Below are 24,319 nucleotides of genomic sequence, written 5' to 3'. Positions count from 1 at the left end.
ATGAGAGATGCTGCCGTATTGAGGTCAGGCAGCCACTGACAAAAAAATCAAAATGATTTTCCCCAGATTGAGCAGATATGCAGCATCACGGGAGAATGACAATGCTGTCAAGCTTCTGCCAAGCTTTGTGGTACCACCAGCAGTCAAAGCAGAGAAGGGCCGGAGCTGTGAAGTTCTCTTCTGAATCCAGATTCAAAGATTTGCACATTTCCACAGGGTTTTGGTTCAGCCCTATGTAGAGAAGGGGGCTGCATCCTCCCTCCCTCACGGCCACACTCCATGGAACACAAGCTCATGCCAATTCCGCTGCTGCGCTTGGCAATACTGGTTCCCTGCTCTCGCTTGCTCAGGGAGGCAGCAACCCCGATGGGCTGAAAATGCAGCCGAGGAGGGACACAGTTCCCCTGCCCCACCCCTTTCCATTAGCCACCTCTCCTGCAACACTGGCAACAGGGAGGGCACAAGACTTAGGAGCCCCTACGTTGGCTCTGCTCTCTGGGCCAGATTACAGCAGCAATATGGTACCAAGCCACCACCCCACACTGGGGAAGTGGGCTTATTGGCTGAGCCAAGCCCCAAAGTGTTAGCATAGCCACCGGCTAATTTCATTACGAGACACGCGGTTAAAGCTGTGAGCAGTGAGTTCCCCCAGAACACCGTTAAATGGCTACACAATCTGTTTCATTTGGACTGGTGCTGTATGCAGAACTGGGGCACCACAGGCCTTCTTAGAGTAGGGGGTTTAGTACAGTACATTAGAGACAAATTAAATTAGCTGTGCTGACAAAAATTCATAAGCAACACTGTATAGTCAGGGTCCAGATACTCTGGGGAGAACAGGCACGTTGAACTCCCAAAAATATACAACTCGAATCAACAGATTGTACGAAAGATTACTGCACTCTAAGAGTGCATTGAATAGGGGCTTTTATGAAAGCCAGGGGCACACTGGTGATTAACATCATTGTGCAATGTCTGTATTAACCCTATGTGAGGAATTATGGACATTCTCTGATGCGATGCTTTTGGCAGTGAGTTCTCTACTTAGATTTCACCAATCAAGTGTAAACTTCTCAGGCACTAGAACAGCCGTAACATGGCGTCCGAGACAGTGACCTTGGGCAGTCCGATCTATCCTGCCATCCAGGTGAGCTTTTCTTTGTGATGGATGGTCCCTTACCTCAAGGATCACAGCGATATTCAGGTTACTTCCAGAACGAAAGGACCAGTCACGTTCCCCAGTTGAACTGCAATTAGCTCTCACACCAAAGACACTTGTAGCCAGTCCTATAATAAACCATATCAAGAGTTATTAAATATAAAAAGGAAGAGTTATTTAAAAGGTTAATGCAGGTAAAAAGACACACAAATGAGTTACAATCTTAAATTTCAAAAGGTAACAGCGGGCTGCTATAATTGGCAAGCTTTGTACGTCCTTCAGGACTAGCCCAGCAGCTAAGCAGCTGGACGGGGGGTGGGTCTGTTTCTTACGCCTAGAGAACCCTTGGCCCCCAGAGTCCAGGCAGCATAGAGCTAATCGATTCCTTCTTGTTAAGGGTTTTTTAATCCCCCTCCTGCCATGTGCTCTGAGCTGTAAATGCAGCAGATGGGAGAAGTCCACTTGCATGACTCACCTTCATGGTGGAGAGAGCAGAACAACAGTCTTTTGTCCTCTTTAATGTCCCACAATAATCTGTCTGGTGTTAGGACCTTTCCTGTTGGGAAGGACGTAACACCTGCGGTTAATGATCAGCACTTCGTACTAACGTCTCTCTCCTGTCTGATGATTTACACAGTCACAGAGGCTCACAGGACAACCGCTCAAATATTCCCTTACAATAGGGGGTACAGATGTTACAAGTGAGACTAATTCCAGCAGCATCTCGCAAGCTTTCAATAAACACTAAACACATTCTTATCATTCTGATACCTGTTTTACCAAGACAGGTGAGCCAGACTGGGTCCAGCCAGGTACTTGTCACTTGTCACTGCTCTATTGAGCCTTGGCATGAGCTGGCACCTGGTCTGCCAGCATCACAGCCAGGTGGCGATGTGACCCATAGCGGTCTGAGGGGAGCCCCAAACACACTGGCTCAGAGAGGCACAGAGCTGGGGGTCAGGACAGCAGGATTCAATTCCCTGCTCTCCCCCAGACTCCCTGAGAGACCTTGTCCTAGTCACTTAGGCCTGGGTTTTAAAGGTGTTTGGGCAGCTATTGATGAAATCAAGGGGGTCAGGTGCTTCTGAAAATCCCACGAGCTGCCCCATCAGCAACTGTAGGTACCTACATATCTTTAAACATCTCGCCCTCCGTCTCTGTGCCTCGGCGCCCCCAGCTGTGAAATGGGGTTGAGGATCATTCTTGTGTTCGTCTTGCTCTCAGGGCCGGGACTGGCCCTTCCCATGTGTCTGCACAGGGCCTAGTCCAACGGGGCCTCTAGCTGCTACCGTAATATAACCAAGCCAGGCTCCTACTGACCTAGGTGACTGTCGCACAGGTCGGCTCTGCCCCAGGCTTCCCGCGTCTCAGCTCACAGAAGAGGGCTTGAGCTGCATGAGCTGCTCCTCGCGGACACCCCTGAGCGAGGGGGAGGATGTAGAGGATTCGTGCCGCCTGCCAAGCGGTGTCAGCACTGCAAGGCTCTCTCCTGAGAAGGGGAATCAGTGAATTTCCCCTTAATTGACTCTTACGGCTCCTCCACAGGATGCAGGCGTTTATGGAGCAAAGCGGACTGGAGGTTAAGTGGGAAATGGCTCAATAAAGCTCTTCTCAAGCCTGCTTCAAAATAGCACATTAGGGACAAGTGGCGACAAAGTGAAAATTACTCACTCCGAGGGTCCGGCTGACAGACAGCACCGGGTGGAGGGAGCCAGCGGAACGTTTCCCCTGGGCTTCGAAAAACACACTTTTCCCACCTTGATCCTGCTGCCAGGCACAAGGGCTCATGAACGTGAGATACACATACAGACACGCACGCACACGCACAGACACACACAGCCACGCAGACACGCACGCACAGTGACACGCATGCACACACACGGTTGCACACACAGACATGAACAGATGCAGACACGCACGCACACACAGATGCACACACAGACGCACAGATGCACATGCACATACAGACGCACAAACGCACGTACACAGAGACACACACATCCACGCAGACACGCACGCACAGAGACACGCATGCACACACATACAGACATGTACACGCAGATGCACACATACAGACACACACACGCACAGATGCACACACACACACAGGCACATACACAGACATGCACAGGCACACAAGAAAAAAGAAAAGAATCTTCTAATTTTGCTCCATTTTCTGACCCTTTTGTACAAACCCTGGCACATTTCAGGATTTACCTTGACCCACCTTCTCATTGGCTCAGATTCTGACTGCTCCTCTGATCAATGGGGTTTGGGTTTGGTGGAACCCCTGGCAAGCTCTTCCTGGCTATTACTCTCCTTGTGATTTGTGCAACAGCAGTGCCTGTGAGCCTCAAACGAAGCTGGGGGCCTATTGTGCTGGGGTGAACCTGCATCTAGTGAGCTCAGTCTAACCAGACACACCAGGGAACGGAAGTGTTACACACTCCATGGTACAGATGGGAACAGAGGAGTTTTCCTAGGGGCCCATAGTGAGCTCAGGGTAAACCTAGACTTGATTCCAGCTCTCCTGAGGCCCAGTCCAGTGATTTAAGCATCAACTCCATCCTTCCTTTCACTCAGCTGTGCGCCATACAGCACATGGACAGACGCTATTCATAGCTCCTTGAAAGTCCAAGGGACTGTTCTGTCCCCAACAGAAGCCTTCAGCTCACTTGGAGAGTCTCCCCCACCCTGCAGGAGCCGGAGAGATGAATTCGGAGCAGAGCAGGTGACTTTGTTCGTTCTTTATAAATTCAAAAAAAAAATTTAAAGGTAGCAGACAGATGCGGGGAGCTTCAAAGAAACCAGACTCCGGGGCTCAGGGGATTCACTGGCGAAAGAACATCAAAAACCTTTTGTAAAAGAGGAAGATCAGTCAAAACCTGACATTGCAACACAAATAAATCTCCTGAGCCCAGATGTAGCCTCGGCTGGTAAAACCCATGGCAGGAGACTAATGCGGAGGAAAACTCTACAAGGATCTCTGCTTGGAGTATCTCCCTCCTCGTTCCATGCAGGGTGTGGAATGGGCCCTGGGGAACACCCCAACCTTCAGGGACCAAAGGCTGAGGTACACAACAAGGTGCCACAAGTACTCCTGTTCTTTTTGCGGATACAGACTAACACGGTTGCTACTCTGGTACCTGGAAAGACAGTTGCTTCTCTTTAGCAAGGCTCTGCGAGAACTTGCACAATTTGTCTAGGACTCACTGTAGGCCGAGGGTTTGGTTTTGTTTCATTGCAAGTTATTACAAACAGGGCAGAGCTCAACGAGTCACGGCCCAATTGTCCACTCTGAGCTCGGCCCTGGGGGAGCCGGTCGCCTGGCAAAGCGGCTGGCCAGAGGGAAAAGGCAAGTTCTGTGCTCCAAAAGCCATTCCCAGCACGCAAAGGGCAGGGCCATCTCCAGCACCCCTTGCAGTAGCCCGAGAGCTGAGTATGGGCCTTCCCCCTAATTTCAGCCCGTACAACTAGTTTACTACCAGGGCATTCCTTCTGGCCTCTGGCTTTTCATTTGCTGTCGCCCAACTTTCCTTCTTCCCCGCTCACCGGGGACGAAAACAGCCGGAACCCAAGGACAGTACAGCCGGCTGCCTGGGCCTTTAGACTGATTAATCACAGCTCTGCATCAGAGCCCCCCGGTATCTCCAGCTCTCCTGTTCAGTTCCATTCCCCGCTCTGTCCTTTCCTCTCCCGGGACCTGATCCAAAGCCCATTGAAATCAATGGGAAGACTGGAATAGGCTTTGGACTGGGCCCGTAAGCCTTATACCGTTCTCTGCATTAGGATGGAGCACGTTGATGCCCTTTGGACTTTCCTGCATGTAACCAAACGCTCCGGCACATTTCCATTTCCCTCTCACTATTCATCTAAACTACGTCCTGCTTTTCCACAGTCCGGGGATAAAAGGCATATCGACTGAACATAAGAATGGCCATAGTGGGTCAGAGCAAAGGTCCATCTAGCCCAGTATCCTGTCTGTCTTCTGACAGTGGCCAATGCCAGGTGCCCCAGAGGGAATGAACAGAACAGGGCAATCGAATGACCCATCCCCTGTCGCCCATTCCCAGCTTCTGGCAAACAGAGGCTAGGGACCCCATTCCTGCCCATCCTGGCTAATACGGGACCATATTTCAGATCTTCTAATGGGTATATTAATGTTTGATTAACATCTTCTTTAGCCATGAAAATCACACCGACAGCGCAGCTCAGCCCACATGTTCAAAGGTTTACAAGTGAACGTATTATATCTTAATCATCTCTTTCAGACCAGGCATAAAACAGGCCCTGACCATTTGTGGTTATTGAAGATCCCATCGCGCATTTTGCAAGAGAAGAGGCATTAGCCCACCTGTACATCTACCAGCATCGCCGCTCCAGGGGGGAGAGCAGGGTCTCTCTTTCTGCAACCCTACTAGGCCCTCTGTCTCTTCCTCCAGCTCCCAGGCTCTTTTCTAGAGTCCGTATAGAGTTAGCTACTGACAAGAATATTCCCTGTGAATTTAGTCCCTTTTTTCAGTCTGTGCCAAGTGCGCCTGCTACTTGCATCTTTTCTTTGCATAATTTGGGCAAGCCATTTTCCACCTAAAATGTGCTGTTCGTGGTGGGGTCCCAAGTGACATTGTTCTGGCTCCCTGATTGGAAACCTGAAACCACGTAACCAGGAGCACAATGAATGCCACAAACAGGAATATTCCCGTTCGCATGTGAATTCCTACAGGAACATAGGAATTGCCATATTCACACAAATGTGGCACCGTGGACATGACTGAACTGAACAGTGATTCAGAATCTGGATGCATTAATTACTATTATTGTGGCAACACCTCAAGGCCCCAGTCATGCCGCAGGACCCTATTGTGCTAGGCGCTGTACGTACATATAACAAAAACAAGTCCCTGCTCCAAAGATCCTGAATGCTCATTAGTCCTGCTGTGCTGTTCTCAGCTAGCTCTGCTCCTGTCGGATGTAGGAATTCTCGGTCTGTGCCCTTTTCTCCTCTACCGCCTTCCTCTCGTTCTGTCTCGTCCTCTGTCTCGTCCTCGGTGTTTGCTTGTGGAGCGTTAATCCCCTCTCCCTGGCCAGACTGGGAATTTGTGCCCTGGGCTAGTTATGCCAATGCAAACCTGCATGTAGCCAGGCTGCTCCAGTGTGAGATGGACCTTCACTGGTGAGACTTAGCCCAGTATGTTACCAGGATAAGTCCTATCAATGCAAGCTCCCGTTTACCCCTTGCAGTGTGTCTGTATTAGGAGTGGAAACCAGTAGCTACATCAGTGCAAATGACTCTAACCTAGACAAGCCTTCACACCCCATCTCTCCCCTTCTGCTTTCAGCATCCTCTTCCTCTCTTCCAAGTGTCTCTTCCTCCAAAAAGCATTTCCCTCTCTTTGCTCTGTGGGTACTCCCCTATTTTCCCACAAGCTCTTTCCTCCCCCTCCCCCTTCTCTTCACCCCCTTTTTTGTTCCTAGACCTCCTGCCAACTAGTCCCTGACTCCGTGATCTTATTCCCAGTGAGCACCTCATCTTCCTTTCCAACGCTAACATTCACACACTTTGCGAACGATGTGGCACCTCCTCAATTGCTTTTTAATCATCAGATGCCAGATCCTGGCTATGAAAATCCATCAGATACCAAATGAATCTAGGTAATGAGACAAGTCTGTCACTTGGTGGGAAATCAATGTCACGGTTCTTTAAAAGCAAAATCCACTTACAATTACATTAGCCGGCCACGGTGGCATATCTGGGCCAGCCCTTTCAGAGTCTGTAATGCAAAAGGCAGAATGGAATGATAGCGTCTGAACAGTATAATCCAGTTTAAGTGGCGCGGTGTGTAAAATACCTGATTTAAATGAACCTCAGCCATACCTGGCAGAGCATTAAAGGATCTTAGAACGAACACACCTGGTGCCCATAAGCAAGCTCTGTAACCAGGCCAGATCTGGTACAGAAACATATGACATGGTGTCAGGAGTAAACTAAGAACAGCAACAGAAGGAAAACAGTATCAAACGTTGCAGGATCTCATCAACATGCCATTCCTCAATGCCCCAGAGAATATCAGCTGAGACAAATCTTCAGAATGGACAGACTGGAAACAGTATTTTGCAAGTTTTCAAATTGCAAACTCACTCCACAAAGAAATTGGAGATATGCAGCTATCTTTAATTTATGCTATGGGGAAGCAAGCAGACCATATCTTTAAATCCTTTGACTTTAATGAAGACAGTCACAAAGATGACTATGAAAGGATTCTGGCTATGTTTGACGCATACTTTATATACATATATAAAGATATCTCAGAGAAATGCGGTTTATGAAAGAGCATGTTTTCACCAGGGAATTCAAGAGCCAGAGGAAGATGGTGAATGTTTTATAAGAGCTCTGCATGCACTGGCTGAAAACTGTGGTTTTGGGAATTCAAAACATGAAAATACCAGAGACAGGTTGATTATTGGGTTAACAGAATAAAACCTTTCCCAGCAGCTACAAATGAGAATTTTAACCCTAGCCACAGCTATACAGAGAGCAAAGCAGTCTGAGCTTGTAAGACAGCAAAACCTAGAGCAATCTGACAAACTAGAAAAACCTTAAACTAGCTTAGAAACTGTAAACAGACACTTGAATATTAAAAATCATGACCATAAAACCCAGAGGCAAGGAGAGAGAACTCTCAGACTAAGTGGGACAAATTCAGCCTATGTGCACAAGCTGTGGAAAAAGTCATATCCCAAGAAATGATACATGTCCAGCCAGAGGCACATGGTGTAATAAATGCATGAACTATGGACATTTTGCAGCAGCTGGCCGCACCAAAGAGGCCAGGGAGTTGACTCATATCACAGACAATTAAGAGCCGTTGTTTCCAGGATCTATCACCCGTAATGACATAGATCCTGCCTGGAGAGCAAAACTGAATATTCCTGGCAAGACAGTTGATTTTAAAATTGACTCAGAAGCTGATGTCAGTCATCTCAGAAGGGGCTTACAATCACCTTCATCCCCTCTCAGAGCTGAAGTCACCTAACAGCTCTGACTAGCCCTGGGGGTATTCTGATATGCATGGGCCAGTTCACCACAGAAACAACTGGCAAAGACAAAGGCTTTGCATTCAGAGTGTATGTGATCAAAGGATCAAAGACCACAACCTTCTCAGCCACAGTGTGGCAGCCATGATGGGCCTAGTGAGAAAGGTGGAAGAACTCAATGGAGGATTTGAGGATATTGGACTTTTGAAAGGAGATCCAGTAGAAATCAAGAGACAATGCTGAACCACACAGTACACAAACAGCTCTACCAGAGAGACCTTGGTAGAGACTACTGTAGGTGACGCGTAGGGGGTGCATGTGGCATCAAGTGTCCCCCCCAGATTTCTGCTTGGCCTGCTGCATGGGGAAGGGAGAGGGGCTCTGTCCTTCTCCCGCTGCACCCGTCCCCCGCATGCTCAACCCCTGTCTCTGGCAGCCGGGCCCGGGCAGGGAGCAGAGGGGGTGGGACCAGCCACTTCTCTCATCAGCCGCTCTGGGTCACTGCTCTGTGCAACGCAGCAGCTGCCTGAGAGAGAGAGACCGGCTGGGGAGGGAGCAGCGGTGGACTTGGGAACGGGCCAAGAGAGCTGGAGTCCCCTTTCCCCCTGGTGCGGTTCCGGCTTGCTCAGCCCCGTCCTTAGCAGCAGGGCCTGCATGGGGGGGGACGGCCCACCACCACTGCCACCCCAGCTGAGCTCTGTCTCAGGAAGCTGCTGCGCTGCACAGAGCAGCGACCTGGACGGCCAGCTTCAGCAGTGTGAGAAGTGGCTTCCTCCCACTCCCCGCCTGGGCCCGGCTGCCAGGGGAGCCGACGAACGTCCGGGGCCGTGGCGCAGCACAGGAAGGACAGAGCCTAGGCACAAAGAATTTGCCTTTGGCTTACCTGGGAAATTTGTTTAGGAAATTCCCTGAACTGGTTCCCTGACCCCAAGCCACGTTCTGAGTGGCAGCACGAGGTCCCGCCGACAATTCCAGGCCTCCTTTTCTAACTCCTCAGCCACCGGGAGGGAATCTGCCGCTGCTCCGCTACCCACAGCCAACAGACAAGAGAGCCCTGGCCAAGCAAACAGGAACCCTGGGATTTATAAACCAGTGTTCATGTTCCAACAGAAAACGGTAGAAAGCACTGATCTATGAATGTAAACCTGTGCCCCGGTCAGTTCTACCCCATCCCTAGTGTTATCTATTATTTGTCTTGTAGGTAGTATCTAGGAGCCCTATTCATGGCCCAGACCCCGCTGTGCCAGGCGCTGTACAAACACAAAACAAAACAAGACAGTTCCTGCCCCACAGAGCTTCCAATCTCAGTACAAGACAAGAGACAACAGATGGCTCCAGATCGAGGAGTACAAGGAAACAGTGAGACAATACTCATCAGCATGATGGGCAGGGCTCTCAGCTCACCAGGCGTAATTCATGTCTGAGTGAGAACATGGCTCCAGATCACACATACATACACCCCACATTACAGTCATTTTATCTGAGCAGCAAAGAGTGAGCAGCTACATCATACACTTTACACTAGATCTTAGGGCCCATTCCAGAGGTTCCCCAAAGTGCTTCCACCAGCAAACCTATCCCTGAGTTACGTCCTTTTGCAGATACCACGCTGTGCTCGAATATCAATCCAGTAGAGTTATTCTCCAGAACAATGGTCCAGAAGTTTCAGGTCAATCTCTCTATTATGACAATATGGCAAATCCACCACAGCCTTTTAACAAGCCTCGGTCTTGTCTGCCTGACTCCGAGGGGCAGTCTGAGTACTGGAGAGCCCCACATTTCCCATAGCTGTCAAATGCATCTGCTTGAAGTCCAGCCAGACGAGAGGAAGAGAGAGATGGTCCATGTGGATCGGAAACTTTCAGTTACTGAGCTACAAATGTAAATGTTTATTACCTGGCCATAGTGGTGCCAACTGAGACCAGGTGCTCAGTGCGCTAGGTGCTGTGCGCGTGTGCACACACACACACACACACACACACACACACACACACACAGTAAGACAGTCCGTGCCCCAAAAGGCTTACAGTTGAAGGGTTGTAAAAATGGTACAAGGGGAAACAGAGGCACAGAAAAGGAAAGAGATTTGTCCATGGTTACTCAACTGCTGGCAAAGGCAGGACTACAACTCAGATCTGCTGACCCCTATTCCGATGCCCTACCCCTAGACCACACTGTCCCCTCTCTTTGCCACACTGGTTTCATATGTTCCCGCTGACGTATTGACCAGCGCTGCAGTAAGTGCATTTTTATGTGCTGAACGCCCCAAAGAGCCAGAGTGAAAGGGACAGTCAGCACAGGACTCATTGTAAACTCCCCCAGCCCCCAGTCCCGGCCCTCTCAAATCCTGCAGCCCAGCTGCTGCAGTCCTGGGATCCTTAGCAGGTGCTGGACTGAGAGCCAGAGCAACCGCAGAGCCCGGCGGAACACAGAGCTGGTCCCTGGTGCGTTCCATACATCCAATCTCTCTGTGTTATATGGTGCCGTTTGGCAAACTGTTTCATTATTTTATATCCCTAAGGCCATGTAGCGTGTCAGCCCTTTGGGGCAGGGTCCGTGTCTTGTTCTGAGTTTGTACAGCGCCTGGCACAGCAAGTCCTGGGCCAGGACTGGGGTTCGGAGGTACAAATAGTACAAAGGTGATAAAACATCCGGCCCTGCTTCCTAGGGCTGACCCATTTCTCCTAGATGCCGGTCTCAAAGGTGCCTTCAAGCCATGCGTGTGATCCCTGGACTCAGGAGCTGCTCTTCCATCCCAGGAGCTGTGGCAGCAGCTGAGAATAGCCAGAGCAGTTGTGCCTCCTGCGTAACAGGCTGCAAGGCAAAGTGTTACTCCAGCCAGTGGTGTTCCCTGTGGGCTCAGGCCGCCAGAGCGGCGCAAAGGGCCTGGATCTGATCTCTCGCTACATTTCTCGCTTTGCAATTCCGTGCCATATAACTGCCTCCGCCCCAATAGCCTATCCCCCACTACAGACCAGTTCCATGGCCCAGAGGGGTTTCAGAGCAGCGGTGATGTCACAGCCTGTTGCATGATGGGGCATCCCCCTGGAGTGGGAGCCAGCCTGTGGAACGGCAGAGGGGAGGAAAGGCACGCGGAGTTCTGTTCCGAAGGCCCCCCGTGGCCTTGCTGCACCAGGCATTCAGCACATAAAGATCCCTTTGGCTCATTTTGTTTTAAAGCTTTGCAGGTCACCTTGAAGCTTTGGTTTTTAGAGCCAGCCATTTGTCCTCAGAATTGCTGGAGAAATTACAGCCGTGCTCGGCAGATGGTTTGTAAAACGGGCTGAGGAAAATGGAACAGTCTCACTGGCTATTAGCCAGGCTATTACACGAGTCTAACAGCCTGGGGCTGGAGTCATTTGCCACTTCAGAGAGCAAACACAATTCATATTATCCATAGGGGTAGCAAGCTGCTGGCTACAGGATTACATGTGTTAGTGCAGCCAGGGGTGGGCAGCCCTGTTCAAGAACCCACCTCTCAGATCCTGACCCAGGCAAACTCCCACTGACCAGGGCCCAGACCCGCAAAGGTATTTAGGTGCCTAACTCCCGTGGGAGGATCTGGGCCTGGAAGGCTGAGAGGGGCAGGATGTCTCACTTTTCAACCTCATCTCTTCCACTGACCAGCCTGAGCCCAGCTCCCCTATGAGACGGGCATTGCCTCCACATGGCACAGATGGGGTAACTGAGGCAGAGAGAGAGGAAGGGTCCTAGCCGGGCCGTGCACCTTGGGGTCTGTTTCACTCAGCCTCTTTCACTTGCAATCCCTGCACTCTGCAAAACACAGGGCTGCCTGCTTCTGCTCCCCTGCCCCGGACAAGGAGCTAGCTATGATCCATGGATTCCTTTCGCCCAGAAAGTCTAGTGAGCCTAGAATGAAAGTTTAGTAAATAAAAACGGTAGACTTCTCTCCATGGCACTCCTGCAGTTCTACACTGGTGTCACTCCATGGAGTCAGACCAGCACAAAACTGGACAAGCACAGCTGTGACTCCGGGCCAATATTTCCATTTAGATTGTGCACTACCAGAGAACAAAGACTGAGAAAAATGTTAGCAGCAAATAAACTTCTGCCTTCTCACAGTCCCAAACCTATAGCTAACAACTGACATTTTAAGCAGCCCTATATAACTAGTGAGTAAAAATTACTTCTTTCAAGGCTATTATCATGAAAAATGTGAAGGTATTTAATTGACTGGTAATTAAAATCTCATCCCTTTTTGTAGCATATGGCAACTGAGGTAAAGCCATTTTGTTAAAGGTACAGGTTCCAAACTGCATTAGCAATCAATGTGTTTTATCTCCCTGGGAATGTACAATAAAAGATTCGGATCTTACACGTGAGCCGTATAAAGATACCAACAATCAAAAGTCAACATGGCATCTTATCAAACATCCATTTTAAAGATGCCGGTATTTAAAGGTCTGGTTTTGTCTGTTTTTATTCTGCACTGTTTACTTGTCTCATCTAATGATCCAACTGTGAGATGAAAATTACCCTGAATCTCTCAGGAAGTTTGCTCCGTGTGACTATCAAAGGATGTTTTGTTTTGAATGGTTTGGTTGTTTCCTCTCCCCCCAACCGAAGTAGATAAGAAGATTTCAAAAGGAATGAAAAAAAAAATACCAGCGATGTCCTTGTATACTGAAGGCAGGCAGCTGCAGTCTTGGTGCAATTCATTAAAGGTCTGATCCAAAACTCAGTGGGAAAGATTCCCATTGCTTCCATTGGCGTTGGATTGGACCCTCAGAACTCACGATTTGTAAGAGCCCCTCTTTAGTGACTAGGTTGAAATAATTATGTTTGACCTGTTATGACCTAAGCGAGCCTGTCCAGATATGCGTGTGATGTTCAGTTAACTACCACCCTGGTATATTATGTTCTCACAAAGGGAATTCATAAATGTGTCTGCTGGGTGTTGCCACCTCATTCCTCGTCAGCAGATATCCCAGCCTGCTCTACCCTTTGAGCCCTATCATGGCCTTTCTGGAAAGTGAATTCATTCATGTTTGCACAGAGACAGGAGCAGTGAAGAGAAGTCATCTGTAGCAGGCTCGTCCAGATTTCCACGACGCATCTTTTATTAAACAGACATTCCCAAGAGTATTGCAGATACAATTTGGTTCTTGCATTTGTAAAGTTAATACATCAAGCCAATAAAAAAAAAGAGAGGCTGCAATTACTAGGGAATTACATTCTGTAAGAAAATGACTGAATTTTCTTTTAAAATGTGCGTGGCGTAAAACCATGTAATATACTGGTCAAGAGGGCTGAGGTAGAGAGAGAAACTTTTTAAAGTGATGGACCCAGGAACAAACCAAGATCAAAAAATAAATGGGGTCTGATAGCTACTGTGACTAGAGCTCTGAAAGACAATGCATGTCTGCCAGTCAATACAGTATTGTACTGCATACAAGTAGAGCACAAATACAGTAGAACCTCCGAGTTACAAACACCCGAGTTATTAACCGACCAGTCACCCACACCCTTCCTTTGGAACCAGGAGTATGCAATCAGGCAGCAGCAGAGACAAAAGAAAAAAGGCAAATTCAGCACCGCACTATGTTAAATGTAGACAACTAAACAAATAAAGGGAAAGTTCAAAAAAAAAAAAGATTTGACAAGGTAAGGAAACTGTTTCTGTGCTTGTTTCATTTAAATTATGATGATGAAAAGCAGCATTTTTCTTCTGCATAGTAAAGTTTCAAAGCTGTATTAAGTCAATGTTCAGTTGTAAACTTTTGAAAGACTGACCCTAACCTTTTGTTCAGAGCTATGAACATTTCAGAGTTCCAAACAACCTCCGTTCCCGAGGTGCCTCTAAGATTCTGCTGTATACCAAACACTGAAATACTGTACAGCATACAAATATAGCCAACAGTACAATGCTGTATTACATACCAAACAATACAATACAAGTGTACCATCTCTTTACTGTGCACCAGGCAAGCTCCTTGGGGAAGAGCTCACTTCGTTAAGCACAATCTCTTACAAACTGTGATAGGGCTTTATCCAAATCCCATTGAAGTCAATGGGAGTTTTTCCATGAACTTTGGTTAACAAGCCTTGTCTACATTAGTCAGTTTTGCTGCTTTAATTACATTAGTGTATTTAGAGCAGTACAACCTCCAGGGGGTGGACACAGTTGTACCTGTATAAAGTTGTCTTATACCATTATATAATATTCCAGTTCTGGAACTGAAATAAGCTACAGTGGAATAAGACACTTTTATACTAGTATAACTGCAACTATATGAGGTTTTTTTCCCAGTCTAACTATGTTGGCAAAAAGTCACAGCTGTAAGCTAAAACTTTCAAGTCTAGACCAGCCCAGGCTCATATTCACCTGTCCCCACATTAGCATTCCCACATTATACCATTTGCTGGTAAATTCATATTGATCACTTTAAAACAACATTACTAAAATATTGTAGTGATGAAAAAAAAGACATGCCATGAGATTTGGAGTTAAGGCTCCACAAGCTATTATAACTGTGAACCTGTATCCCCGTCCCTAACCCCTATCTAACTAACAGGGAGCCTAGTATTTTACAAGCATTTGGTTAAGTATTGCAGTAAAATCAGAACTTTTTCAAATCACTGGCTCCATTGCTGACCAGAAATGGAAATGCAATTCCATATAAATATACATTAAAAGAACAAAGGTTGGAAACTGACGCCCCAAAAGTCAAGAAATGCTAAAGTGAAGTCGCCTGGAGAACCCCTTGTGCATATGCCCTGATCTCTAATCGCATGCGGTGATTCCCAGGGCACACCTGCCCCATTCAGTGCCCAGGTTAAACGCTGAGGGCCTGGTCCAAAGACCACTGAAGCCCGTGGACGTCTTTCATCAATTCATAGAGCTTAAGGCCAGACGGGACTATTGGATCATCTCGTCTGACCTTCTGTAGAGCACAGGCCATTACATTTTACCCAGTTACCCCTGCACTGAGCCCAATAACGTGTGTCTGGCTAAAGCGGATCTTCCAGCAGGCAGTCTCAATTTGAAGATATGAGGAGACGGACGATCCACCCTTTCCTACACTAGGGTGTTCCACTCCACCCTCACCATCAAACGTTTGTGAATTATTTCCCCTTTGAGTCTGTCTGGTGTCAGCTTCCAGGCAGTGAGTCTTGTCATGCCTCGTTCTACTAGGCTAAAGAGCTCTTCAGTGACTGGTATTTTCTCCCATTAAGGCACTTATGCACTGTAATCAAGTCATCTCAGTCTTCTTTCTGAGAGGCTAAACACTCTTCCCATTGATTCTATTGAACTATGGGGTCAGGCCCGGGAATAATAAATAAATAATAAATAAATTAATGGAGATATCCTATCTCCTAGAACTGGAAGGGACCTTGAAAGGTCATCTAGTCCAGCCCCCTGCCTTCACTAGCAGGACCAAGTACTGATTTTGCCCCAGATCCCTAAGTGGCCCCCTCAAGGATTGAACTCACAACCCTGGGTTTAGCAGGCCAATGCTCAAACCACTGAGCTATACCTCCCCCGCTTTTTTTTTTCCACTAGTCTTTGGTCCATAATGTCTTTGTGTACACACATCACAGAGCAATTTATTAATCTCACTGAGTTTCTCATTACGAGTGAACTGATATAAACAATGAAGGATTGAACCTTCTTCTATGTTTAGGTCTTCCCTGTTTGCAAGAGTACGAAATGCTGTTTCTGGGTCCTCATTCACCACCTCATATGTCTTTAACTCAGCCATATGAAGGTCATCCAAGATATCCATATCAGAGTCAGTAACAACATCTAAGTGTAATTTTTCTAAGTTAGTAGCAAGTTCCTCCTCTTCCCCATGATAATCTTCTTTAACAGATAGATTGTCAAGTCCACTAACACACTCAGTAGTAGAAACTAAACCTTTCATAGCAACATCCATATTGGTTTCATTATCTTCATATTCTTGTTCTGGATTTTTTATACTTTCCTGGGCACTATGTACATCTGTACTATTCTCTTGATCATTTAAATCTTTCTGATTTAAGCAAAGTTCTTCACACTGACTGGAAGATTCCTCCTCTTTTTTCAGGTCAGTGACTTCAGAGTTTATTTCTCCCTTTGTTTCTTTATCTTCCTTCACATTTTCTTCAGATTATTCCATAGAACTGGTTATCTGAAGCACCTTTCCTTGAATTTTTTGCTGCCGACGCTGGTTCTTGGCTTGCTTTTTGGCCTGTTTCTTTGCTTTCTTCTGCAGGTGCTTACTTGCACCAGGATTATCACCCCTTTCCTTCATATAACTGTCATTGTCTTCATCCTCTTCATCATCTTCATCCTCCTTTTCCTTCATCTTTTTAACATGAGACAGGGGAGCTGTCTGTATTTTTGTCCTTGTTCAAGGAGTTAAACAGTCCATCCAGACTGTTCTCTGAGGGCCCAAAGCCACCCCCAGATAAACAGGTGCGACTTCTAAGGATTGCCACTGGCTTCAGTGGACTAACACTGTGGTAACAGCAAGAATTTGTCCCAAAATGGACGTAGAGATCCACAGAACTCCAGCTTCGCTCACTGTGCACCCTGCCTCATTCACCACCTGCCGTCCATCCTACACAGGGAGTGAGACGGGTTATAGGTTTTGAGGCCAGAAAGGACCATTAGGAGCATCCCGTCTGACCTCCTGCATAACCCAGGCCATCCTGATCATTAACAATCTGCATCCAATTTCCAGTTTGAATTTTTTTTTTTTAAACTTCACCTGCCAGCTAATGGCTCTTGTTACATCTTCGCCGGCTAGATAAAGAGTGCCTCTTTGCCCGGGCAGGTCTTCGATCAATCCCCTCTTCACCATCTCTTTCACTCACCAGAGAGATCGAGGGCCCTGTGGCGGCTGTATCGGGCTTGTCACTCTCGCTGTGGGAGGGCTGCGGGGGCTGTGTGAAATCTGAATTCTCCACACATACACTGCGTATGGATTCCAAAGCAAATACATCAACACAACAACCAATCAAATCATGGAGGGGGGGGGGATTGTTTGGTGTGAACGACGTTCAGTCCAATCTAATGTACAATCCCCACCATTGCCATGGCAACCCTGCTAATGGTTCTTTTCCTCTGACATTTCTAAAGGGGTTGGTCCATACTCAAGCTAATGCACTGAGGGCTGCGGCTGGCAACTCAAGTTCCTGCTGCTTTCTTATTTCCCCCTGGCAGGAGCAGTTGCCATTAACGAAGTGCGATGACCAACTCCAGCGAGCAAATCAGACGCAAAAGCAGCAGTAAGGCCGTGACACTGCAAATAACAGCAGCACTATTGACTGCTCAGTTTGCGGGCTCGGTTTTATCTTCTTAGTAATCTGCCTTGTTCTGTCTGCTACCTCCTTAACTATTTAAAATACACCTGTTCTAATTCATACATTTGTTTCTGGTTTATAATAAAACCCAGTATATGTGATTTCTAACTGGGGAGGGGGGGGCAAGAAATTGTGCATACCTTCTTCTTCACTGAGGGAAGAGGCGAATATAATAGATTTTTGGGTCTGCACGCCAAGGGAGGTGGATAGCTGAGTGCTGGAGAAAGTCCCAGAGCTGTTCTGCAGCTGGGCGTGGCCCTGCCTGTGTGTGTGAGAGAGGAGGTTTTAAGAGCCTGGCTCAGCAAGACAGGTTAACGGAGACCCAGGCTGGCAGAACAGGTAGACTCAGGGGCGTCCCAACACACCAGGTGACTTCCCAAGGGGTCCAACCCATCACACCGGGCTTCCAGATTGAGAGTGGGAAATGAGGTCTCATTGGAAACATGGCATCTCTCACGCCTGGAAGGCCACCTCGTGCCTTGCAAGAATCTCCTGTATCCATTCACTAAGTACACAGGTCTGGGGGCAGGGGAAAGCAGGAAAGCCACGGGTGGATTGAGTTGGGTTAGCGGGCTGGCAATCCGTTAAAAAGGCCTTGGTTCTCCAGAACATGGGTTCTCCACTGCACAGGGGTCATGGGTAGGTTCCAGGGGATTGTGACCCCCCTGCTCGTCCCGTACTGTTCAATGGGAGAGGGGCTCCACGGGGGAGGTGCTGGGGGCTGCCGGTATGGAAAAGGGGTCCCGCTACGAAACAGCTAGAGAACCACTGTCCTAGTGCAATAGGTTCAAATCCCCGCGGGACGGATTCATCCCGCCAAGGTGCACATCTCGAGCACCATGCAGCCGAGGCCATGGGACGAGCCGGTGGCAGAGTGCGAAGTACAAAGGCCGGAGTCAGCGCTCTGCACAGCAGCCCCAGTCAGGCAAAGCAGATTGGAGCGGACTGTGCAAGTCTGTGCCTGATTTGTGGGCAGGGCAGAAAGGTCAATTAAGCCATTAGCCAAGAGCCCACAAATAGGCACAGGAAGGAAGGCACTGGGGGAAGCAGGCAGTAGAGGGAGGGAGGGAGCGTGATTGATTGCTCGCTCACTCTCCTCTGTGTGGGAAAGGTCTTAGGGATGCTGTGAGGTGGTGGGATGCAACTGCCCAGGGTGTTTATTTAACAGAGCCGGAGATAAACACACAAATAAAGACAAGTACAAGGATCTGGAAACGAAGTTATAAGAAAAACATAAGAACAAGCTATAGCCTAGACTCATTACCAAGTTACTTTCCTGTCTAATAAGGTACGTCTCCCCCAAAGCCAGTTCTTGCAGTGCTTGGCCAATCCAAAGAGCTTTTCCCCTCCCCCAGGACAGAGTGTCCCCTCCTGGGTCATTTTTTGTGCTCCTAAACAGTCACAGACTATTGTCTCTTAGTCCAGAGGTCCCCACTTCCGAGAATTCTCCTGGGGTCCATTTACCTTTGTAAGTCTCCAGCCTGCATCTAATCCAGACAGTAAACATGGGCTGTCTCCATGGATGTCCATTGTTCTCCCTGGGAACGGAGACAGTTTAGAGGCCTGCCTTGCCTCAGGTGACAAGGTTAATTCAAGAGTTTCGAAACCCAATATCCTACATGTTCCAGAACTGAGATTATTTCCCGTACAAACACCTGCAATAGCCAGGGTAATCAGCTCCTGTGTAGCTTTTGGCAGAACCCACGCACCGCCCCCTCCAGTGAAATATCAAGACGACGATGGTCTGACACGGGGTAAGATGCCTGCCTGGGTACACCTGCGGATACTTCTGACCCAGGTCTGGTCTGGTCTGACACATGGCCGATGGAAGTGCCTGCAGCATTTCAGGACATTTTTCATCTCCTCCCTGTTCAGCTAAACAAAGAAAGCGAGAGCAAGATATTGACAAGTTTCTTGTCTATTCTGCAGGCAGAATAACCACACTGCAAATAACCAAGAATTATTGACACAGAGCTGGAGCCAGATTCTCTCTGTGGCTGAAGGGGGAATAGTGACATACTCTTCTCGTTTCTTTCTCCATTAGGTTCCTGATGATTCCTGCAAAGTTATTGCTGGATCTCCTGGCCGGGAGCTCTCTATTTGCCCACAGGACAGAGTCAAGGGTTATTTATTCACCAACCAGGAACTATATTAACATAAGCAATTGCCATACTTCCCCTCAGAGAAACATGGTGCTTCTGTCAGAGACCACTGCAACCAAACCCTCGGGATCCAAGGGAACAGGCAATTCAATGCGTTCCAAGAGAGGTATTTCCACATCCAAAAATAGCATTCTTGGGTTCCTGAGCTGCCTGGCTCTAAACCGTTCAAGATCGTTTTCCAAGGGTGGCTTATGCATTTATCGTTGCCAGTTTGACACTTCCCAGACGAGCCGACCCAGCCTCACGTTAGCCCGGCAGTGCGGCCATGCCCGAGCGCAGCTTTGACACCTAAAGTAATTGCACATCTTGTGCCTTCTGCCCCCAGCCCCGCACAGCAGTGCCGCGCTGTGATTTCTGCCACAAGTGCTCTAGTCTCCTGCACATGAAGACTCGGAGAAATTCACATCCCCGACCTTGGGCGTGGGGGGGATCACTTACAGACACATTACCTGTGGGGGGTATACTCCCCAACACCGTCACTTCTAGCTTGGCCCAGCTCTGGGGCCCACTTCCTGTGCCGTGCGGGGGCCCGACACACAGCAGCGTCTCAGCCGCTAATAATCATCACTTGCTCTTCTGCAGCACCCAGCTTTGGCCTCTCCAGCTAGCTACATTTGGATCATCCTTCAAGTCTCACTTGTGACGCAGTGCTAAGGGAGTGCTGTGCTGACTGAGACCCTGGCCCTGGTGGTTAAAATCCCGGGGGACTTTTGTCCTGCCAGATCCTAGCCCCTTTCCGCCGCCAGTCGCTTTGCACTGTCGTCTCCCTTAATGCCAGCATCACGCCTGGGCCCCACCAGCCTTATGTGGCTGTACACCTTGTCAGACCAGTCATGCGTCACTAGTGTCCCAGTTCTGAACAGGGATCCAGCACTGACCCCAGCGCCCCGGCCCATGGGTCTGTCTTTACTCCTGCAGCCCCTGACCACGCTCCTCACACCACAGCACGTGTGTCCTCACAGCCCTTCTGCGAGCAGAACGGAGCCAACTTTTTGACCGAAATAAGTTTCCCGCCGACAAATTGGGCCGGATCGAAAGTGATGTTTTTTGGTGGGACAATGTTGCTTCTGTTCACATTGTTTGATGGGAGATTTCAAATCAAACAGGAAAGTCCATTTTGATCTGAACTTTTTATTTCATTTTGGTTTTGACAACTGTTCAAAAGTTTCAGATTTGGGGGTTATTTTTCTTTGTTTTGTTTCCTATTTCTCCCTCTCTTTTTTTTGGCATTGACTGCAATCAAATGAGTGATGTTTGAGGGTGCTATTTTTCTGCTATTTTTCCATTTTTCCCCCCCATGTAACTTTTCCAAACTTCCCCGACTTTGGAAGAGTGACGGGTTGGCGAAAGGCTCCATGAAGTTCTGTAACACAGCCGCCGTTCTGGCGCTTTTCTGAAGGGAAGGCTTGAAAAGTCAGAGAGTGAAAAAAAGAAACAGGAAAAGGGGAGAAAGACCCCAACACCTCTGGATGTTAATCACTTCACTGCACTCAGTGGCCAGGAAAGGGGAGAAATGAAATTTCAAAAAATCTCAAAAATTCAAAATTGTTTGAAAAAAAAATCATATTTTTTTTAAATTAAAAATTGTTCTTCTTCAAACCCTACAAACTGGAAACATTTCCATTTGTTTCCACGCAGCTCTACCTGTGAGGTAGCCGAGTATTTCATCCCCGTTTTCCAGAGGGGGAGGCCGATATGCACCTGGCCCAAGGTCACACAGCAAGACTGTGGTAGACCTGGGAGTCGAACCCAGCTACCCTGAATCCCTGTCATTAAAGCACTAGACAAGCCCAGGAGCTGGTCCCCAGCTGGGGGGTCAGCGGAATTACTGACCCCTGAGCCTGACAGAGGCCGCTGGGTGAGGGGCTCGGACAGCAGAAGCCCACGTCGTTCTTACGAAGCAGTTTTCCGCTCCCTGCTCTCCCTGTATCCCCACGCCGTGTGTTCTGTGCGCTCTGCATCCCGATCATGCTGCACCAGTGGGGCTGAATGCCAATGAGATCAAAGCTGGCCCCGCCTCCAGGGATGTGCTCTTCGGAAAACCCTGCTATGCACCGTCCTCTGATACCCATCACACAGCCCCTGTGCAGGGCTAGAAAGTTCAGTACCCCACCCCCGCTCTCAAACTAACCCGTGGGGTATTTTACAAGAGCTGTAGCCCTCCCTGGAATATTAAGTGCAGAAAGCACAAGCTACTCTACACTGATTCTTCCCGCTGTTCCATCTTCTCTGCTCTAGAGATCTCACATCTGTTGGCTGCTATAAATCCTCACTCCGAACGCTCAGTCATTATTATCATTTACTCTATCTGGTTCTGCAAGGCTCTTATATTTTCCCCCCACTGTGTGGTTTGATTGTGAGCAGTTCAGAGGTATTTAGTGTTCACCACCCGCTTTCCTTGCTGAGAAACCCCTGCCTGGGTGAACACAGCACTTTATAACCAGGGAGGGCAGGGCTACCAGAAGCCAATGGGGCTTTGAATCTCTCAGAGGGAGGGAGAGGGAACAAATAAGGAAGATCAGAGATGTTTTCATCCTGGTCTGCCCCTGGCCAAGGCGCTGTGCCCAGACACACAGGGCTCCTGGGAGATTTATTGGCTGGCACAGAGTTCACATTTAATTTTCTCTTGTCATATGCAGCACAAAGTCATTGCTAGCCTGGTCCTCGTTGCAAAGGACGCGATTGGATTCTTGCCTGGCTCATTCACTCACCATGTGGCTGTCGGACGGGGGGACCCAGCCTCCCCCGCTTCGCCCAGTAGCAAATGCACCACAGCCAAGTTTAACATTGACGCCTTATGACAACTCATGTGGGCAGCTTAATCTGCCCTTTCTGCCAGCACCTGCACAGGGAAGTCAGCCGGAGTACGAAGACCCCCTCCCCTCTTCATCCCTACACAGTTTGTTTGGGCCCTGAGTGTAGCGCGGGGCAGTAAGCAAAGGGCTGCCCAATCACTCACTCACGACTTCCTCAGTCCATGAGGGTGGGGAATGGCTCACTCCCCACTCACTCCCCGGCACAGCTGTGGCAATTTCCAGCTGGTGCAGGCCTGCAGCAAATTCCTACCCCTCCACCGGGGGGGGCAAGCAAGGGAGACAGGGCGACTCAGAGGGGTGTCTCTGGAGCACAATGGCTCCCGGGACGGTGTAACTTATACGCCTCCCGTTGCGGAGGGCTGGGTCTAAGGGCATCATCTCTCCCCAGATACAACCGGATACTGGTCAAAATGTTTATGCTGCCCGGAACTGGTGAAACTGAGTGAATCCCTCAAGACAAGGCCTCCTGGGATTTCTGAGCAGGAAACACCATGTTACTTTGATTGCCAGCTCTTAAACTCTGCCTTTCATTCACTAGATCCCATCAGCATTGTCCGAGCCTTCGCCATTCAAAGAACCCTTCACAAACCAGCCCTCCCGCACTCACACTGCGTCTTCCATTTAAATTCACCAGAAGATGATAGAACATTACGTTGGCTTACATGTGCCAGAGAAAATCCTCTGGGTTACTGACGTTGGCTTCCCTGTGGGTCTCCAGTGTTGCAGCCCAAGGCATCCCGCCACTCAGACACATGGCACTACTGATGGTGAGTTACAGTCTGGCGTTAATTTGCTATCATGGCAGCTTTGCAGTAAAACCTGCAGTTATGTTAGCAGGAGAGTCACAATTTGCTCAGAATCCCAGCAGTTCTCCTTCACTGCTGGGATTCCAAAGCAAACTGCCATCCCAAGGAAAAGGGCCCGGGGGCCTTCAGGTCAATTAGTGACAGATAGCAGCACGCTTCTATCACCAGACCTCCCTCAGCACCATGTAGTGGGATCTAATGTTTGACAAGTATTTACCATCTTCCACTTCTGCAGAGAGACCCCCGCTTGTGGGTCCATCCAAGCTACAATTTCAACCATAGGCACTGGAGATGGAGGGTCCAAACAGCCACCCCCCCATTTTTAAACATGGGGGCCAGACCCCCTTTTTGAGAACCTGAATTCAGAAGGGGCACAACGTGGGGGAAGGTGGGTCTTACAGAGATGAAGATGATACAGGGAGAAGAAAATATACTGAGGAGAATGGCAGGCAAAGGGAGGGTAGACAGAGTGCACGTGGGAGAAGTTAGTGAGGAGATGAATTTGGGACTCTCAGTCATAGATCAGCTGGAGCGCACATGTGGCAAGAATGGGAGAAGGTGACCAGCAAAGAAAGCATGGGAGGAAAAGGATAGCAAGAAAGGAGGTGGAAGACCAAGGACATAATGGAAAGACCATCAAGAGAAGTTTGAAGGGAAAAGAACCGGAACGCCAAGACCTATGAGCCTGTGCTGTGGGCTGGAAGGAGTGAGGAAGAAACGTGGGCACCTCCAACCCCAGGTAAATGGGAAAAGGAATTGAGAAGTGAAGTTGAAATTAAATGTTCCATTTTGAATAGTTTTTAAACTTTTCATTGAAAAATTAGTTAAAACCGGCACGTTCCTGTGAAACATTTGTTTTCAATGGCACCACAGTTTGTGAGGGAAAGCTGTTACACCGAAAAATTTTCAACCAGCTCTACTGAGAATCAATTGGTGGAGGAAGCAAACCCAGCACAGGGAAAGCGTTTTAATCTGCAGCAGTTTCTTCATTAGCTCAATAGGATTAAGGGCTGCCCATATGGCTTCCCACAG

The 24,319-nt window shown here is 48.6% G+C and overlaps 1 pseudogene; it reads right to left on the bottom strand.

Moving 5' to 3' along the window:
* The window catches only part of LOC112116443, a 162,473-nt pseudogene extending 139,256 nt beyond the window's left edge, over positions 1-23,217 (bottom strand).
* Positions 23,218-24,319: the final 1,102 nt, after the last annotated feature.

The sequence above is a fragment of the Terrapene carolina genome, unplaced genomic scaffold (genome assembly GCF_002925995.2).
Source record: "Terrapene carolina triunguis isolate 2854851 unplaced genomic scaffold, T_m_triunguis-2.0 Scaffold132, whole genome shotgun sequence".
In the NCBI taxonomy this organism is placed as follows: Eukaryota; Metazoa; Chordata; order Testudines; family Emydidae; genus Terrapene; species Terrapene triunguis.
The sequence above is the reverse complement of the archived record's forward strand: the minus strand, read 5'-3'. Positions and strand labels throughout refer to the sequence as shown.